This window comes from Suricata suricatta, chromosome X (assembly GCF_006229205.1).
Source record: "Suricata suricatta isolate VVHF042 chromosome X, meerkat_22Aug2017_6uvM2_HiC, whole genome shotgun sequence".
Lineage (NCBI taxonomy): Eukaryota > Metazoa > Chordata > Mammalia > Carnivora > Herpestidae > Suricata > Suricata suricatta.
In genome coordinates, this window is record NC_043717.1 from 38,517,412 (window position 1) to 38,536,399 (window position 18,988).

General features: G+C 40.2%; 1 pseudogene; it reads left to right on the forward strand.

Annotated features, from left to right (window-relative positions):
• The first annotated feature begins 9,948 nt into the window (after positions 1–9,948).
• On the forward strand, positions 9,949–10,468 carry LOC115283386 (annotated as a pseudogene).
• Positions 10,469–18,988: the final 8,520 nt, after the last annotated feature.

Consider the following 18,988-nt stretch of genomic DNA (forward strand, 5'->3'; position numbering starts at 1 on the left):
TAGAACCAAGAGGTGGACACTTAACTGACCCAGGCACCCCAGGAGGATTTTCTTCAAATGACCATCACTGCCCTTGAGCAGATGAGAATTCTTTTTCATGTCCGTTTTATTTTGGGGGGTTTTCCTTTGCATAAGCAACTTGCTTTATTGTGACTAAGTTTATCCGGGAATTTTTGATCAGATGTATAATGTTGTGGCTCTTTAATTCCTTTGGTGAAAACGTTCTTGTTCAGCAACCACTGACTTCAAATGGAACCCTTTCCCGGGTTTGTTACCATTTGCCTCTTCTTTTCTCAGTAGTTTTCTTTAGTATGGATAACTCTCTTTGACGTGAAGTGTTTCCCTTTCCCCTGTGCATCTCAAATCAACCTTTGCATTGTCGCTTTTTTTTTTTTTGCAGTGAAAATTGTATCATTGTCCATATGCGTGGACATCCTGGGTAGGTAGCAACTAGGGACTTTATAGGATCTAGATTAGCAGTCATGCACAGGTCAGTGAGAGTAAAATACGTATACTAGGAAGAATGATGCCCATCAAAAAGCAAGAATACAACTGTAAATAAACCTGAAAAGATTGCACGAAAGAAAAGAAACTGTGTTCCTGAATGTACACTCAATGCTGTATAAGAGACCAGTTGTCCTTATACCTAAGCCAAGAATTTCAGGCAATTTGAATCAGTATCCTAAATAGGATCGAGGGCCTATAGTACAATTCTTTTTTTTTTTTTTTTTCATTTTAGAGGGGCGGAGAGGGGCAGAAGGAAAGGGAGAGAATCTCAAGCCGGCTCCACACCCAGCACAGAGCCCCATGTGGGACCTGGTCTCACGACCATGAGATCATAATCATATGTCATGACCTGAACTGAAATCAAGAATCGGACCCTTAACCAACTGAACTATGCAGGTGCTGCTACAATTCTTTATTTTAATTAGCAGGAAATAATATAGATGAAAACCAAGAGTATTCTGAGGTTAGTTGTAATAATGGAAGACATATAAGATATTCTACTCCATTATACACTTGATCTTAGCCAAAAGGCCGAGAAGCGATTCTACTCCATTATAAACTACAATAAGTAAAATATGTGACATAAGGTGGAATTAAAGAGATCACTGAGGGGTGCCCGGATGGCTCAGTCAGTTAAGCATTTGACTTCGGCTCAGGTCATGCTCTCACAGTCCGTGAGTTCAAGCCCCGAGTTGGGCTCTGTGCTGACAGCTCAGAGCCTGCAGCCTGCTTCAGATTCTATGTCTCTATCTCTCTCTCTCTCTGTCTCCCTCTCTCTCTTAAAAATAAATAAATATTGGGGCACCTGGGTGGCTCAGTCGGTTAAGTGGCCAACTTCAGCTCAGGTCATGATCTCACGGTTCCTGAGTTGGAGCCCTGAAATTAGGCTCTGTGCTGACAGCTCAGAGCCTGAGGCCTGCTTTGGAATCTGTCTCCCACTCTCTCTGCCCCTTTCTGCTCACGCTCTCTCTGTCTCTCAAAAATAAACATTAAAAAAATTTTTTAATAAATATATTTTTTAAATTTAAAAATAGATCACTGAAACAAGAAATCAAAATCAAGTATATGAAACACTAAATGTCTAAAGCTTAGCTAATAAGAGTATGAAAAAATAAGAAATTGAGAGGGAAATTTGACTTTATATAAAGGTATTATAAATTTGATGCTAAGGTTACGATGGTTGACAACTCAGTAAAAGAGGTCCAATGTATTTCATGTATATATGGGAAATTATATGTGATTTAAATGTTGGGTAGACAAAAACAACCTGGAAGCCATAAAGTAAATCCTAGACTTCATTAAAATACCTTTAAAAATCCAAAAGAAGGGGCACGTGGCGGGCTCAGTCAGCAGAGCATCTATCTGACTCTTGATCTTGGGGTTGTGAGTTCAAGCCCGACATTGGATGTAGAGATTACTTAAAAAGAATTTTTTAAGACATGGGTATTTCTGATAGCCAAATAGAATTAGAATGAACATTATAAAATCCAAAAGAGACTATGTACCACAAAAAAAAAAAATCAAACTGTACTTCTGGGAAAATGCTTGCAACATTTATGGTGAAGAGTTCATATCCCTAATAAACAATGTCCCCCACAAACTGCTATGTAAAAGAGAATATGCAAATAGTGAGAATATGAAGAGGCACAAAACAAGAAAAAATAATTATTTTGAAATTATTTTTGTTTTTTTAATTTTTTTAATGTTTACTTTTGAGAGAGACTGCTACTGGGGGCAGGACAGAGAGGGAGACACAGAATCCGAAGCAGGCTCAGGCTCTGAGCTGTCAGCACAGAGCCCAACATGGGGATCGAACTCAAAAGTGGTGAAATCATGACCTGAGCCAAAATTGGACACTTAACCGACTGAGCCACCCCGGTGGCCCTAGTTTTGTTTTTCTTTTGAACGGTACACCACGTGGTTATAGTTTCAGAGGCAGAAGAAAGGAAGTTCACATATGAGGGGGAAGCGTGATGAATCTCCTATCCAGATCTCTGACTCTGACTTTTTTCTAAGCTCTAATTCCACATTTCCCATTGCCTGCTGCACTTGATACATAGAGATCAAATTCACACCTCAGATCTATGAAGACCCAGACAAACTCATCATATTCTTAATCACACAGTAAACACATGATCATCACATTAAAATTACTGAGAAGAGGGGCACCTGGGTGGCTCAGTCGGTTAAGTGTCCTACTTCGGCTCCGGTCATGATCTCGTGGATATTGAGTTCAAGCCCTGCAGCTGGCTCTGTGCTGACAGCTCAGAGCCTGGAGCCTGCTTCTGGCTCTGTGTCCCTATCTCTCTCTGCCTCTCCCCCACTCACATTCTGTCTCCCTGTCTCTCAAAAATGAATAAACACTTAAAAGAATATTTTAAGTTACTGAGAAGAAACTGGAACCTTCCTACTTTGCTGGTGGGGATGGAAAAAGGCACAGCCATTTTGGAACCCAGTTTGGCAGTTCTACAAGAAGTTAAACATAGAGTTACCATATGACCCAGCAATTTCACTCCTAGATATACACCCGAGTGAATCAAAAACGTGTTCACACACACACACACACACACACACACACTCACACGTATATAAATGTTCATAGCTATGTTATTCCTAGGAACCAAAAGTGGAAACAAAACAAATACCAGTCAAGTGATAAATAGGTAAACAAATGGTGGTATATCCATACAATGAAATATTACTTACCCATGAAAAGGAATGACATACTGATAAAATATACAGTGTGGATGAACCTTGAAAACTGTAAGTGGAAAAAGCCACACACAAAACAAGCACATATTCTATTATTCCATTTATAAGAAATAGCCAGCACAGGGGTGACTGGGTGGCTCAGTCGGCTGACCATCCTACTTTGGCTTAGGTCATGATCTCATGGTCCGTGAGTTCGAGCCCCACATCGGGCTCTGGGCTAACAGGTCTGAGCCTAGAGACTGCCTCAGACTCTGTGTCTTTCTCCCTCTGCCCCGGCCCCACTCACACCTCTGTCTGTCTTTCAAAAGTAAATAAACGTTAAAAAAAATAACAAAAAAAGAAATAGGATAGACAAATCCCTAGAGACACAAAGTAGCTTAATGGTTGCCAGTGGCTGAGGGGAAGGGAAATGCAGTGACTGTTAGTGGTTTATTAGTTTGCTAAAATCGCCTTAACAAAGTGCCACTCCCGGATGGCTTAAACAACAGAAATTGATTGTCTCACAGTTCTGGAGACTGAAAGTCTGAGATCAATGGGTCATCAGGGCTCATGCTCCCTCTGAAAGTACTAGGGAAGGATTTGTTTCAGACTTCTCTCCTAGCTTATGATAGTTCCTTGGCCTGTGGCAGCATAAATCTAAACTAATCTTAACTAGTGTTCTCCGTGTGTGTGTGTGTGTGTGTGTGTGTGTGTGTGTGTGTGTGTGTTTCAATGTCCAAATTCCCCCTTTTTAGAAGGATACCAGTCATATCGCATTGGAGACCCATCCTACTCCTGGGTGACTTTATCTAAACTGGTTTCATCTGCAGTGACCCTATTTCCAAATAAGGTTGTGTTCTGGGGATTAGGGCTTCAACATGAAATTTTGAAATTTGGGGGACAGACCCAACTCAATCTGTAACAAATAGGTGTGGAATTTCTTTTGAGGGTGATGAAAATTTTTTGGGAATTAGTGATGATGGCTGCATGATATCGTGAATGTACCAAAAGCCACTGAACTGAACACTTTGGGTTTTTGTAATGATTATTTATTTATTTTGAGAGAGAGAGAGAGAGAGAGAGAGAGAGAGAGAGAGAGAGAGAGAGAGAGAACACGAGACAGGGAGGGGCAGAGAGAGAGGGAAAGAGGGAACCCCAAGCAGACTCCGCTCTGTCAGCACAGATCCCGATGTGGGGCTCGAAGTCATGAAACTGTGAGATCATGACCTGAGCTGAAGTCAGATGCTTAACTGACTGAGCCATCCAGGTGCCCTTGGTCTGCTTTTAAATACCACAATCAAACCAGTGCTTTAATTGTCTTCCCGCTGCAGAAATCCTCTCATTCTGACCTTAGTAGAGATGGATGACAAGGTCTAATTCAGGCTCATCACTGCACAGCAAGCTTTTTAATGAAATGTAAGAGGAAGGTAGCAGAACTCATCATCCCTACAATATTACTTGCAGATGGACTTTTTGTCCATCCCCCCACATTCCTCCCCTGTCAGTACTTGCTTTGAGGTTCCCATTTTCTCAACTTCCCTCCTGCCTTTCATGGAACCTCTCTGGATGGTTCCCCCTTTGGCTGAATGCAACTCAAAACCAGAAGGCAAGGGAGCCTCGTACACACAGAAGCCAGCCTCCTAAGACACACAGGCAGAGTAGAGAAGGGTGATCAGCGGATCTGTAGAAACAAGGAGAAATATCCAGCTCAGGTATGAGGGGATAAAATTTTCCGAGTAGCGTTGTCAAGGTGTGGGACCCTGTGGTCATTGGTGAACTGTACAGTCTTCATAGAGTTGGAAAAGCCCTTCCGTGTTATCCCTAATTGAGGCAAAAGTGACGGGCCTTGAGAATCCCACGTCTACCAGTTGTTGGATGTGGATTGCCCTTGGAGATGGGACATAACATTGGGTAAGGAACCTTCTTCATCCAAGGACAACGCTTGGATAAGACTCAGATGAGAGCTACTGGCTGCCATGTCTCTAAGCAGCTGAAGGAATGAGTATCTTCGTTCTAAAGGGGGAGACATCTGAGAGGCACACCACTGCGTAAACTACTCTTTATTATGTTACATGTCAAGGCTGTATGATGCTTTCAAGATGGAGGGAGTAGATGATGGTAGGAAGTAATGGAACAGGAGCTGGAGTGAGGGCCAAGGGAGTGATGGAAAAGGAAGACAAGAAGAATTAAAGACTAAAGAACTAGTGATGGGTTCTTTAGATTTTCAGTGATTGAAGAGATCTTTCCCTTACAGTAACCTCCTATGCGTGACAATGGTGTGACTTCATATCCTCCACTGGAGTACAGGGGCTCTGCCATGAGTCCAGACAGACAGACAAGAAGGAAAGTTTGAGGAAAGAATCTGAAGGAGAAAATTCATTCTTCTTTTTTTTAATTTTTATTTAAAATTTTAAAAGTATATTTTACATTTTATTATTTTTGTAAAAGAGAGACAAAGAGCATCAGAGGGGTTGGGCAGAGAGAGGAGGACATAGGATCTGAAGTGGGGTCCACACTGACAGCAGGGAGCCCGACCTGGGGCTTGATCCCATGAACTGCGAGAGTGTGACCTTAGCCAAAGTTAGACAGTTAACCAATTGAGCCACCTAGGGGCCCCCTTCTTCTTTTTTTAAGTTTATTTATTTATTTATTTAGTATTAGAGAGAGAGAGAGCACGAGCAAGAGAGGGAGATAGAGAATCCCAAGCAGGCTCCACAGTGTCAGCACAGAGCCCAACACGGGGTGATCCCATGAACATGAACCATGAGATCATGACCTGAACTGAAATTAAGAGTCAGACGTCCAACTAACTGAGCCACCAAGCACCCCAGGGGAAAAATTCTTCTAAGGCAGGTTTTGTTTTGTTTTGTTTTGTTTTGTTTTGCTCTCATCAGTCCTATAGTCAAATGCCTTCTTCATCTAACCCAAATCAAGCCTAGTCAAAAAGATGAATTCCTACTTGGACAGAGATTTTTATCATAGATGGGTATTGAATTTTTTCAGATTTATTTTACATCAGTTGATCTTATCTAGACTTTTTTTAGAACATTAATATGGTCTGTTACATCGCTAGATTTTTTTCAAATATCAAAGCTTCCTGGAATAGGAATATTTTATTCTTGGAATACAGTATATTTTTATATGTTACCAGATTCAGTTTGTTAATATTATTTTGTTGTGGGTTTCTGCATCCCTTGTTCATGAGGGATACTGGCTTATACTTTTCGATCATTCATTCTCTCTCTCTTTTTTTTTTAATATGTTACTTTTTTTAAAGAGAGAGACAGAGAAGGAGACACAGAATCTGAAACTGGCTCCAGCCTTTCAGCACAGAGCCTGACAAGGGGCTTGAACCCACAGACCATGAACTCACGACCTGACCTGAACTGAAATCAGTTGCTCAACCAACTGAGCCACTCAAGTGTCCCTAAAATATGTCAGTTTAAAGTGATCTCCACACCCCAGGTGAGGCCTGAATTTATAAACCTGAGACTAAAAGAATCATACTCTACCAACTGGGCCAGCAAGGCACCCTTATGCTTTTCTTTCTTATAATCAATTCAGTGGCCTGGGTTATAGTGCTCATATCTTACATTTCCTTTCTTGGAGGTCCCAACATCCTTGCAGTTTTACCTCCAAGAAACTGTGTGTCCCTTGCCCAGTTCCAAAGCTGTTAGACTAACACAATGTACCTATCTCTAGATTCACATGACATTTAGCCTCTTGAAAAGGGAAGGCTAATTAAGTGCTTCACTCAAAATGAATTTTCTCAAAACCAATACATAAAAATAAGGAACCATTGGGGCGCCTGGGTGGCTCAGTCAGTTAGGCATCTGACTTCGGCTCAGGTTATGATCTTGTAGTTCATGGGTTCAAGCCCTCAACGGGCTCTGTGCTGACAGCTCAGAGCCTGGAGCCTGCTTCGGATTCTGTGTCTCTCTGCCCCTTCTCTGCTTATGCTCTGTCTCTCTCTGTTTCTCAAAAATGAATAAAAGTTAAAAAAAAAGTAGGAACCGCTTTCAACTAGGTTTCCCAAAACAATCTATCTCACCTACACTCTCTTTTCTCCCTAATGTATGTATACAATCAGTAAATAAAGCAGTTATAAGGAACATACGAACAATGCTTATTCATGACACTGGCAACAGCTAGTCCAATGATCAGCCTCACTGCTACACAGTCAATGCTTGCATTCCTTGTCTTTTCCTTGGCACCAGTCTCTGTATTTCTCAGACCCAGGGTGTATTCTTCCATCTCGGTGAGCTGATCCTGTCTTGGTCAGACTACGATGAGTTCCTCGCCTTCCTGAAAGACACCATGGCCCAGTGATTCAAAGCATGTGTTTGGAGCCCAAGTGCTTGAGTCTGACGCCTGTCTCTGCCACTTATTAGCTGGATGGTCTTGGGCAAGTTAATGTAGGTATCTGTGCCTCAGCGTTTTTGTCTGTATTTTGAGAGAGAGAGAGAGAGAGAGAGAGAGAGAGAGAGAGAGAGAGAGAGAGGGAGGGAGGGAGACACAGAATCCAAAGCAGGGTCCAGGCTCTGAGCTGTCAGCACAGAGCCCAACACGGGGCTCAAACCCCCAAACCGTGAGATCATTACCTGAGCTGAAGTCAGATGCCCACCTGACTGAGCCACCCAGGGACCCTAGAAGTATACCTACCTTTAGAGTTGTTGTGGGGACTAAAAAACTAATATCAATAAAGTATTTAGAACAGCACCTTATCAGTATTTAGATATTTATCTAAATAAACAAGTGCATATTTGTATATAGATACTCAGTAAGCATCATATGAGTGTTAGCTTTTATTGTCATTATTTCAAAGTGACTGAGATCCTCTTGAATTCAGTGTCAGTGGCCTTTGCCAGCTTCCTCACTTGTCTGTGATGCTCACTGGCATTTTCCAGTCCTGGTTTCTCTCTGTAGTAAACCTTTCTTCTGCCTTCCCAGGCCCCTGCCCAAAACAAAACTGTTGGGACAGACGATATCATCATTCAGTCTTTTGCGGGTGTTTTGGGTTTTGTTTGTTTAAGTGTTTATTTTGAGAGACAGACAATATGCACGTGCACATAGTGGGGGAAGGGGGCAGAGAGAGAGAGAGAGAGAGAGAGAGAGAGAGGGAGAGAGAGAATTCCAAGCAGGCTCCATGCTATCAGCGCAGAGCCCAATGTGGGGCTCAAACTCACAAACTGTGAGATCGTGACCTGAGCAGAAATCAAGAGACAGACACTTAACCAACTAAGCCACCCAGGTACCTCATCATTCAGTCTTTTGACTCCCACCTGGCCATATAAGAACGGGTCTTGGGCCTGGAATACTTCTTCACCAAGGGATGAAGAGCCCATACAGCCTCTGCTCACATGACTAAACTTCCCTGTTGCAAGTTCAGTGTATGTGCCTTTGTTCTGCTTAAGCCTGTGTGTCATATGACACCTGGCCAACTCCACTCTTGGCCAACAAGCGGGGACGAGGTCCTTCCACTTCAGCGGAAGAGGGGTGTGCATAGGCAAACTGCCCTGTGTCAGCTTCGGGAAGAGACCTGCTGGCCATGGGGGACCAACGCCCGCTACTGGAGCTGATTCTGCTGCCTTCTATCTACATAAGTAACACGCTGTTCCATCCAGTGTTTGATTAGATTGTATCTTCCTTGGCGACCCCAATATCGAGATGCAGTGGGCAGTAGTGTTTGGAATCCTCCCCTGGGATTGGTAACTGGTGCACAGTGTTCTTTTCCACAAAGGCAAAGCAAAACAAAATCCCCAAAATCCCACTCAGGAAGTTCATTTCCAAGAATGGGAGGCTCTGGTGTCATGAACTCCAGCCCAACAGGAACTAAGTCACCCTTGACTGGGTCACCGACTGTCCTTAAGGTTTCTCTCTGGCATGAGAAAACCAAAAAAGCAAGGGTAGGAACGCATGTCTCAGGACCTGAACAAATGTTAACTCACAAAACAAGCAATGATTCATGCATCCATGTCGTTTCCGGAAATGTTCCTTTGGTGGTGGGGATTTTCTGTAGAGTTGTTGAGAGTTTCCAGCTGGGTGAATCCAGCCAGAGTCATTGTAGGATTGACACTCACAACTGCAGTGGGAGAAGGGGAATTTTGTTATATTTTCTTGGTGGGTAACTCAGGGTGATGAATGAGTACTGATTGAGTGAGCATACATCTCTACTACACTACTGGGCCAGGTATAATGGCAGGTATGAAACTGACAATGGGCTACTGAGCATGAGACAATGCTCTCGGCATAGAGAGAGGCTGCCCGTAGAGCAGACGGGCCGGACCCTGTCTAAGTTTCACAATGCTACATGAGCAGGAGGGCAATAAATGCATTTCAGGGACTTTAGAAGAACAAGAGAGAGGTTCCAACAAAATTGGAGAAGGCTTCATAGAGGAAGTGGCATTTTTTTAGCATGCGAGACAGAAATGAAGGTAAAAGGATGGAAGCACGCTGCAGGCGAAGGAAGTAAATAAAGTACAGAGATGGAAAATGAATGAAGGGTATGTGTGTCAGAAACTGAATTGGTATCAAGGGAAATGGGGGGGAGATAGGGTCAAAAGATGGCTTTGACCAGATTTCACAGTACTTAAATGCTGGACTATCTAACTTGGATTTTGGCTTTCAGACATTGGTTACATTAAGAGAGAGGGCAGGCCAGGCTGAGAGTTGGACTTGAAAAAGTGAACCAGCTGAGGCCCTCTCCGCTGTCCGTGTCGCCCTCGCCAGCCCCACCACCTAAATTTTGGAATGATTGTCTCCTCAGCACTAATGATCTGGAAAGGGTTAATGGTCATAAGTGGAAGTGAAAGTCCAATCATAGGGGTGCTCAGTGGCAGCCTGGAACCTATGTTTCACAGAGGACATTTTCTCTTTGTAACAAATTGAGTCGAGGATCCCATCCCAGTGGGAAAAATTGTCGTTTCTGGGATAGAAGGAAGAGAGATCCGTATAGTTCACTGAGTCTTGAAGATTCCTGAAAAGCAAAATGGACATATCAAATTTTTAACCAAAGGAGATAATAATGCAGTTCATGACCGACGTCTCTATTAACAAGGACAACACTGGCTGGAAAGAAAAAAATGTCATCTGGGGAGCAAGGAGATTTGTCCCTTACATTGGGCTTGTGATGATCCTCATGGGTAACTATCCTCAATTTACTTATGCAGTATTCTTTTTGCCGGGTTTGTGCTGGTCCATTGTGAGTAAGAAGTCTGCCTTGCTGTTCCTGGAAGATGTGGTTCTTTTCATTTCTGAATGTTTGGAGTAGATATTGGTCTCTGATTGGCGGAATGGAGAACACACAGGCTGGCGCTTCTTTTAGCAATGGTTTGGTTAGTTTCTGTTTCCACACCAGGGCATGTGTGGGTGCGCACACAGGCAGCATGGCGCGCCCTGGAGGGGACTCTTGATCACAGGATTTCATACTGAACTTTTTATATTAAAAGGTTGAAAATAGTTAACCAGCCGACATGCAGACCAATGGAATAGAATAAAGAATCCAGAAATAAACTTTCACATTTATGGTCAGTTGATGATCGATGAGGGTGCCAAGGCAAGTCAAGGGGAAAGGAAAGTATTCTCAACAAACGGTTTTGGGAAAATTGGATATCCATATGCAAAACGATGAAGTGGGATTCGCAACTTACACTACAAACAAAAATTGACTCAAAATGGATTAAACACCTAATTATAGAGCTAGCACTATAAAATCTTAGAAGAAAACATAGGAGGAAAGCTTCATGACATTGGATTTGTCAATGATTTTGGGGTATAACATAAAAACATAGGCAACAAAAGAAAAATTAAATGGAGTTCATTAAATTTTTATTTTGTTTCATTTATTTTTTACTATAATTTATTATCAAATTGATTTCCATACAACACCCAGTGCTCATCCAAACCAGTGCGCTCCTCAATGCCCAGCGCCCTACATCAAAGTTTTAAAAAGCTTTTGTGCATCACAGGACACTATCAGCAGAGTAAAAAGTCCACAGAATGGAAGAAAATCTTTGCAGATCATATATATGATTAAAAAATCCAGAATGTATAAAAACTCCTGCAGCTCGATGACATCAAACAACCCAATATATAAATGGGCAAGGAACTTAAATAGACATTTCTCTAAAGAGGATATACAGATTGTCAGTAAGCACATGAAAATATGCTCAATGTCACTAATCAGGTTAATACAGATCAAAACCAAATTTAGATACCATATCATACCCATTAGAATGGCTATTATCCAAAACAAACAAGGAAACAGACAGAAACTAACAAGCGTTGGCTAAGAACACTCAAACATTGCTGGTGGGAATGTAAAGTGATGTGCTTGCTGTGGAAAATGGCATAGTGATTTCTCATACAAATTAAATGTAGACTTAAAATATGATTTAGCAATCCCACTTCTGGGTATAAACACAAAAGAATCGAAAGCAAGGACTCAAACAGAAATTTGTATACCATTGTTCATGACAGCATTATTCACAAGAGCCAAAAGGTGGAAACAACCCAAAGGTCCCGTCAGCGGATGAGTGGATAAGCAAAATGTGGTATATACACATAATGGAATATTATTCAGCCTTACAAAGAAATGACAGAGGTGCCTGTGTAGCTCAGTCAGTTAAGCCTCTGACTTCGGCTCAGATCATGATCTCATGTTCGTGGGTTCGAGCCCCGCATCGGACTCTGTGCTGACAGCTCAGAGCCTGGAGCCTGCTTTGGATTCTGTGTCTCCCTCTCTCTCTGCCCCTCCCCACTCATGCTCTGTCTCTCTCTGTCTCAAAAATAAATAAAACATTTTTTAAAAATTAAAAAAAAGAAAAGATGATATTCTGACACATGCTACCACATGGATAAATTTTGAGGATGTTATGTTAAGTGGAATAAGCCAGACACAAAAGGCTAAATACTCTATGATCTCACTTATTTGAGGTACCTACAGAAGTCAAATTCATGGAACAGAAAATAAACAAGTGGTTTCAATTTGGGTAGATGAGAATTTCTGGAGATGGACTGTGGTGATGGCTGTGTAACAGTGTGAATGCCACTGAACAACATACTTAAAAATGGTTGAAATGGCAAATTGTATGTATATTTGAATACAATTTTTAAAAAATGTCAGCTGGTTATAGTGAGGGTGTGGAGAGAAGCCAGAGACAGGTAGTTCTGCCAGGAGGAAGCGGCCGTGTTCCAGATTTCACTCAATGAGGTCTGGAGCACAACCTGTCTGAATGCAGACAGGAGCCCTCTGGGCCTGACAGACCAGACTCAGGAGTTCTATGTTGGCAGATTTTTACCCTCTTTCCCAATCGAAAACATTTGGAGGCTGACATTGAGAAATGTAATATTTGTTCGCTGCTCTCTAGTGAAGAACTAGACCGAAGTCAACCCACATGATTACTTGTGCTTCCTGGACTGTATCTACTTTTGACTGAAACAACTTTGACTCAAAAGCTCCAAGTGTTTTCACTGCAGTAGCAAAAACTTGTTCAACAGTTTCCTTGAGGCATATATACATGGTATAAACTGCACCTGTTTTATGTCTACTTCTTCCTCCCCCATCAGTTTGCCATTTCTTTCTTTTTCTTGTCTAATTGCTCTGGCTACAACATCCAGTACAATGTCTTATTCCCATTTAGGGAGAAAACTTTTAGTTTTTCACCATGAGTCTGATGTTAGTTATGGGGTTTTTTTTTTAATAGGTATCTTTTATCGGGTTGAGGAAAATTCCTTCCATTCCTAGTGTGTGGAATGGTTGTATCATGAAAAGGTGTTAGCTGTTATCTGTTTTTATCTACATCAATGAGGATGATCATGTGGTTGTCAGCCTTTATGATAATATGGTATAGGCCATTGATTGATTACTGTATGTTAAATCAACCTTACGTTTCTGGGGTAAACTCCGCTTGGTCATGACATGTAGTCCTTTTTACATATTGCTTGGTTTGGTTTGCTAGTATTCTGTTCCACGTTTTCGTGTGTGTCTGTGTTTATAAAGGATAATAGTTTGTAGTTTTCTTATGATGCCTTTGTCTGCTTTTGGTATCAGGATAGCACGAGTCACATAAAAATAAGTTGGGAAGTATCCCCTACTCTTCTATTTTTTGAAAAGAGTTTGTGAGATGTTCATTCTATAAGTGGTAGAATTCACCAGAGAAGCCATTTGGGCCTGAGTTTTTCTTTGTGAGAAGTTTCTTATATTTCTATTACTAATTCAACCTCCTTGCTTTTTATAGGTCCATTTACATTTTCTATTTCTTCCTGAGAAAGTTTCAGAAGTTTGTGTCTAAGAATCTATCCATTTCATATCAGTTACCTAATTTGTTGGCATGTAATTGTTCATAGTATTCCTTTAAAACCTTCTCTTTCTGTAAGATAGGTAGTGAAGTCCTCTCTTTCATTCCTGATTCTATAATTTGACTTTTTAACATTTTTAAAATTTATTTAAATGATTGCTACACCCCACATAGGGCTCAAACTCAGGACCCCAAGATCAAGAGTCACATGCTCTTTCAACTGATCCAGCCAGGCACCCCTAATTTGAGTTTTCCTTCTTCTTTTCTATCTAAAGTTTTGCCAATTTATTGATCATTTCAATAAGCTAACTCTTGGTTTTGTTGAATTTCAATTATATTTTTCTGATCTCTATTTTATTTATTCCTCTGTTAATGTTTATTATTTCCTTCCTTCTGCTTGCTTTGGGTTTCATGTGCTTCTTTTTTTCTAGCTTATGTTTAAAAATTTTTTTTATTTTTGAGAGAGAGAGAGAGAGAGAGAGAGAGAGCAAGTGGGTGAAGGGCAGAGAGAGAGAGGGACATAGAGAATCCCAAGCAGGCTTTATGCTGTTAGTGCAGAGTCTGACACAGCGCTCGATCTCACAAACCATCAGATTGTGACATGAGCTGAAATCAAGAGTCAAACGCTTAACTTATTGAGCCACCCAGAAACCCCTGTTTCTCTAGTTTCTTAAAGTTAGGTTGTTGATTTGACATTACTCTGAAGATTTCTTCTCTGACTCATGTTATTTAGAAGTGTGTAGTTTATTCTTCAAATGTTTTTGGATTTTTCAGCCATCTTGTTATTAGGTTCTAGTTTAATTCCACTGTAATCAAAGGATGAACTTTGCATGATTTCTATCCTTTCAAATATGTTAAAGCGTGTTGATAGCCCAGTATGTAGCCTATCTCAGTGAATGCTCCATGTGAGCTTGAGAAGAATGTGTATCTTGCTGTTGTTGGATAAATGTCAATTAGAGTCAGTTGATTGATGACACCATGCATTTCAACCATATCCTTATTGATTTTATGATGACCGCACCCAGCAAGTATCGATAGGGGAGGGTTATGGTCTGCAACTATAATAGTGTATTTCTCTACTTTTCCTCCCAGTTCTATCGCTCTCTGCCTCAGGTGTTTTGATGCTATGTTGTTCAGTGTGCACACATTAAGGATTCTTATTTCTTCTCCTTGTTCTGAAGTCCACTTCGTATGAAATTTACATAGCTACTCCAGCTTTCTATAAATTACTATTAGCATGGTATATATTTATTCATTCCTTTATTTTTTAGAAATATTTTTCTTGTGGTAAAACACACATAACATGTAACATTTTAACCATTTAAAAGTGTACAAGGGGGGTCCCTGGATGGCTCAGTTGGTTGAGCATCTGACTCTTGATTTTGACTCAGGTCAAGGTCTCATGGTTCATGAGTTCAAGCTCCGAGTCAGGCTCTGTGCTGAGCATGGAACCTGCTTGGGATTCTCTCTCTTTCTCCCTCTGCCCCTTTCCCCCACTCGCATTCTCTCCCTCTAAAATAAAAATTAAACAAATTAATCAAAATGTACAAGTAAGTAATCTTTAGTTGTTCACAATGTGCAAACATCACTGTCTGCTTCGAGAAGTATTTCATCACTCCGAAAGGAAACTATATACACTAATCAGTAACACCCCATTCCACCTCTCTCCCAGTTCCTGGAAATGGGTAATCAGCTTTCTGTCTCTATAGATTTGCCTATTCTGAATATTTCATATAAATGGGATTGTATAACACGTAGTATTTTTGTTTCTGGATCTTTTCACTTAGTGTGATGTTTTCAAGGTTCATCTATGTCACACAATTTATCAGTACTCCATTTATTTTTATAATTGAATAATATACCACTGTATGGATAGACCATATTTTGTTTATCCATTCATTAGGTGATGGACATAGATGATGGACATTTGGGTTGTTTCCTCCTTTAGAATGTTGTGAATAGTCCTGATATGAACATTCACATAGAAGGGTTGGGTTATTTTTTTTTTTGACACCTGTTTTCAGTTCCTTGGGGTATATACTTTTCTTTGTCTGCTCAAGCTGCCATAATAAATTGCCACAGATGAGATGACTTAAACAAGAGAAATTAACTTTCCTGCAGTCCTGAAGGCTGGAAGACTGAGGTCAAGGTGACAGCCTAGTCAGTTTCTGGAGAGAGTTCTCTTCCTGGCTTGTAGATGGCCACCTTCTTGCTATATCATCACATGGCCTTTCCTCAGCGCATGCGTATGAAAAGAGAGAGAGGCTGAGCTCTCTGGCATCTCTTCTTATAAGGACACTAATTCTGTCAGACCCACCCTTGTGACCTCATTGAATGTTAATTACTTTCTTAGAGGTCTCATCTCCAAATACATTGAAATGGTGGTGGGAGAGACATATTGGTGGGGGGAGGTGGGACACACATTCAGTTCATAACAATACTCAAGAGTAGAATTGCTGGGTCATATGGTAATTTTATGTTTAACCTATTGAGGAACCACCAAACTACTTTTCGCAGCATCTGTAGCATTTTACATTTCACCAACAACATATAAGTTCTCCACATCCTCACCAACACTTTATATTTTATGTTTAAAAAAGCTATTAGCCATCCTAGTGGGTGCTAAGTGGTATCTCATTGTGATACTTATTTGCATTTCCCTAATGACTAATCATGTTGACATCTATTCAATTGCTTATTGGCAATTTATATATCTTCTTTGAGATATATGTGTTCAAGTCCTTTGCCCATTTTTAATTGGGTTGTCTTTTTTGTAAATCTGTAGGAGTTTTGAAAAAAATATATATATATTAATATATATTATATATGTTATGGACAGGAGAACTTTATTAGACATATGATTTGAAACATTTTCTCCCATTCTGTGGGTTGTCTTTTCACTTTTCTAATTGTGTCCTTCAATGAATGAAAGTTTTGAATTAAAAAAAACATTTTAAAATGTTTGTTTATTTTTGAGAGGGAGGGAGAGACAGAGCATGAGCAAGGAAGTGGCAGAGAGAGAGGGAGACACAGAATCAGAAGCAGGATCCAGGCTCCGAGCTGTCAGCACAGAGCCAGATTCAGGGCTTGAACCCATGAAGCATGAGATCATGACCTGAGCCAAAGTTGGATTCTTAACCAATTGAGCCACCCAGGCACCCTAAAGTTTTAAATTTTGATGAAGTCCAATTTATTTTTTATTTTGCTGCTGTGCTTTGGTGTCATACCTAAGAAGTCATTGCCAAATTGTTGTGAGGATTTACCCCTATGTTTACTTCTAAGAGTTTTATGATTTTGGCTCTAATTAAGGTGTTTATCCATTTTGAGTTAGCTTTTATATATTATGTGAGGTAGAGGTATAGTTTCATTCTGTTGCATGTGAATATCCAGTTGTCCCAGGACTATTGTTGAAAAGACTATTCTTTCCCCCATTGAATGGTCTTGGCACACTTGTCAAAATCAATTGGCCACAGATGTCCATAGACTGGATTCTCAATTTTATTCTGCTGATCTGTATGTCTATCCTTATCCACATTGTTTCATTACTATGGCTTTGTAGTAAGTTTTGACGTAAGAAAATGTTAGTCCTCCTATATTGTTTCTCTTTTTCAAGACTTGGCTACTCATGTTCCCCTGAAATGCCATAAGAATTTCAGGATTAGCTTTCTTATTTGTAAAATTCAAAAGGCCATTGGGATTTTGATAGGGATTGTATTGTATCCATAAATTTCTTTGGTTGACTATTGCCATCTGGACAATATTAAGTCTTTTCGTTTTCCATTTATTTAAGTCTTCTTTAATTTCTTTCAATATTTTGTAGTTTTCAATGTACAAGTCTTTCACCTTATTAATTAAATTTATTCCTAAGTATTTTATTGTTTTGATGCCACTGTAAATGGAATCTTTTCATTTCCTTTTTGGATTTTTCATTGCTAGTATATAAAAATACAACTGATTTTTGCATGTTGATAATGTGCCCTGCAACTTTGCTGATTTTGTGTATTAGCTTTTTTGTGGGGGAATTCTTTAGGATTTTCTCTATTATAGGAAGATGTCATCTGTGATTAGAAATAAATATATTCTTCCTTTTCAATTTATATGCCTTTATTTCTTTTTCTTACTTCATTGCTTGGGCTAGAATTTCCAGAATAATGTTGAATTTCAGTGATAAAAGCAGACATCCTTGTCTGGTTCCTGATCTTAAATGGAAAGCTTCACCATTGAGTTTGATGTCTTTTATTATGTTAAGGATTTTTTTTTTCTATTTCTGAAATCATGACCTGAGCCCAAATCAAGAGTCAGATGTTGAGGCGCCTGGGTGGCTCAGTTGGTTGAGCATCTGACTTTGGCTCAGGTCATGATCTTATAGTTTGTGGGTTTGAGACCTGCATCAGGCTCTGTGCTGACAGCTGGCCCAGAACCTGGAGACTGTCTTCAGATTCTGTGTCTCCCTCTCTCCCTGCCCCTCCCCTGTTCACACTTTGTGTCTCTCTGTCACTCAAAAATGAATAAATGTTTTAAAAATTTACAGAAAAGAAGAACAAATATTGTTGGGTTGGGGGGATGGGCTAAATGGGCGATGGGTATTAAGGAGGGCAATTGTGATGAGCAGTGGGTGTTACATGTAAGTGATGAGTCACTAAATACTACTGCTGAAACTAGTATTACACTATACGTTAACTAGAATTCAAATAAAAACCCAAAACAAAAGAAGAACAGATACCCTTAAAATGTACTGCCCAAAGCAATCTACACAGTTAATGCAATCTCTATCAAAATACCAAGAGCATTCTTCACAGAACTAGAAAAACAATTCTAAAATTTGTAGGGAACCACAAAAGACCTTGAATGGCAAAAGCAACCTTGAAAAAGCAAAGCAACGCTGGAGGCATCACAATTCTGGACTTCAAGTTATATTACAAAGCTGTAGTGAGCAAAGCAGTGTGGTACTGGCACAAAAATAGACACACAGATCAACAGGAGAGAATAGAAAACCCAGAAATGAACCCACAATTATATGATCAATTAATCTTCGACAAAGCAGGAAAGAATATCCATTGGGAAAAAGACTCAACAGATGGTGTTGAGAAAACTGGACAGCTGCATGCAAAAGAATGAAACAAGACCACTTTCTTACATCATAAGATAAATAAATTGGAAATGGATTAAAGACCTAAATGTGAGACCTGAAACCATTAAAATCCTAGAGGAAAACAGAGGTATAACTTCTTTGACTATGGCTGCACAATGTCTCACCAGATAGGTCTCCTGAGGCAAGGGAAACAAAAGCAAAAATTAACTATTGAGATGTGATCACTTGCTTTTCTTCTGGTTTGTTAAGGTGTGAAGTTAGGTTATTGATTTGAAGTATATCATTAAGTTTATTTATTTTTAGAGAGAGAGAGGTGGGGAGGGAAAGAGAAGGGGGGGGGGAGAGAGAGAGAGAGAGAGAGAGAGAGAGAGAGAGAATATCCAAAGTAGGCTCTGCACTG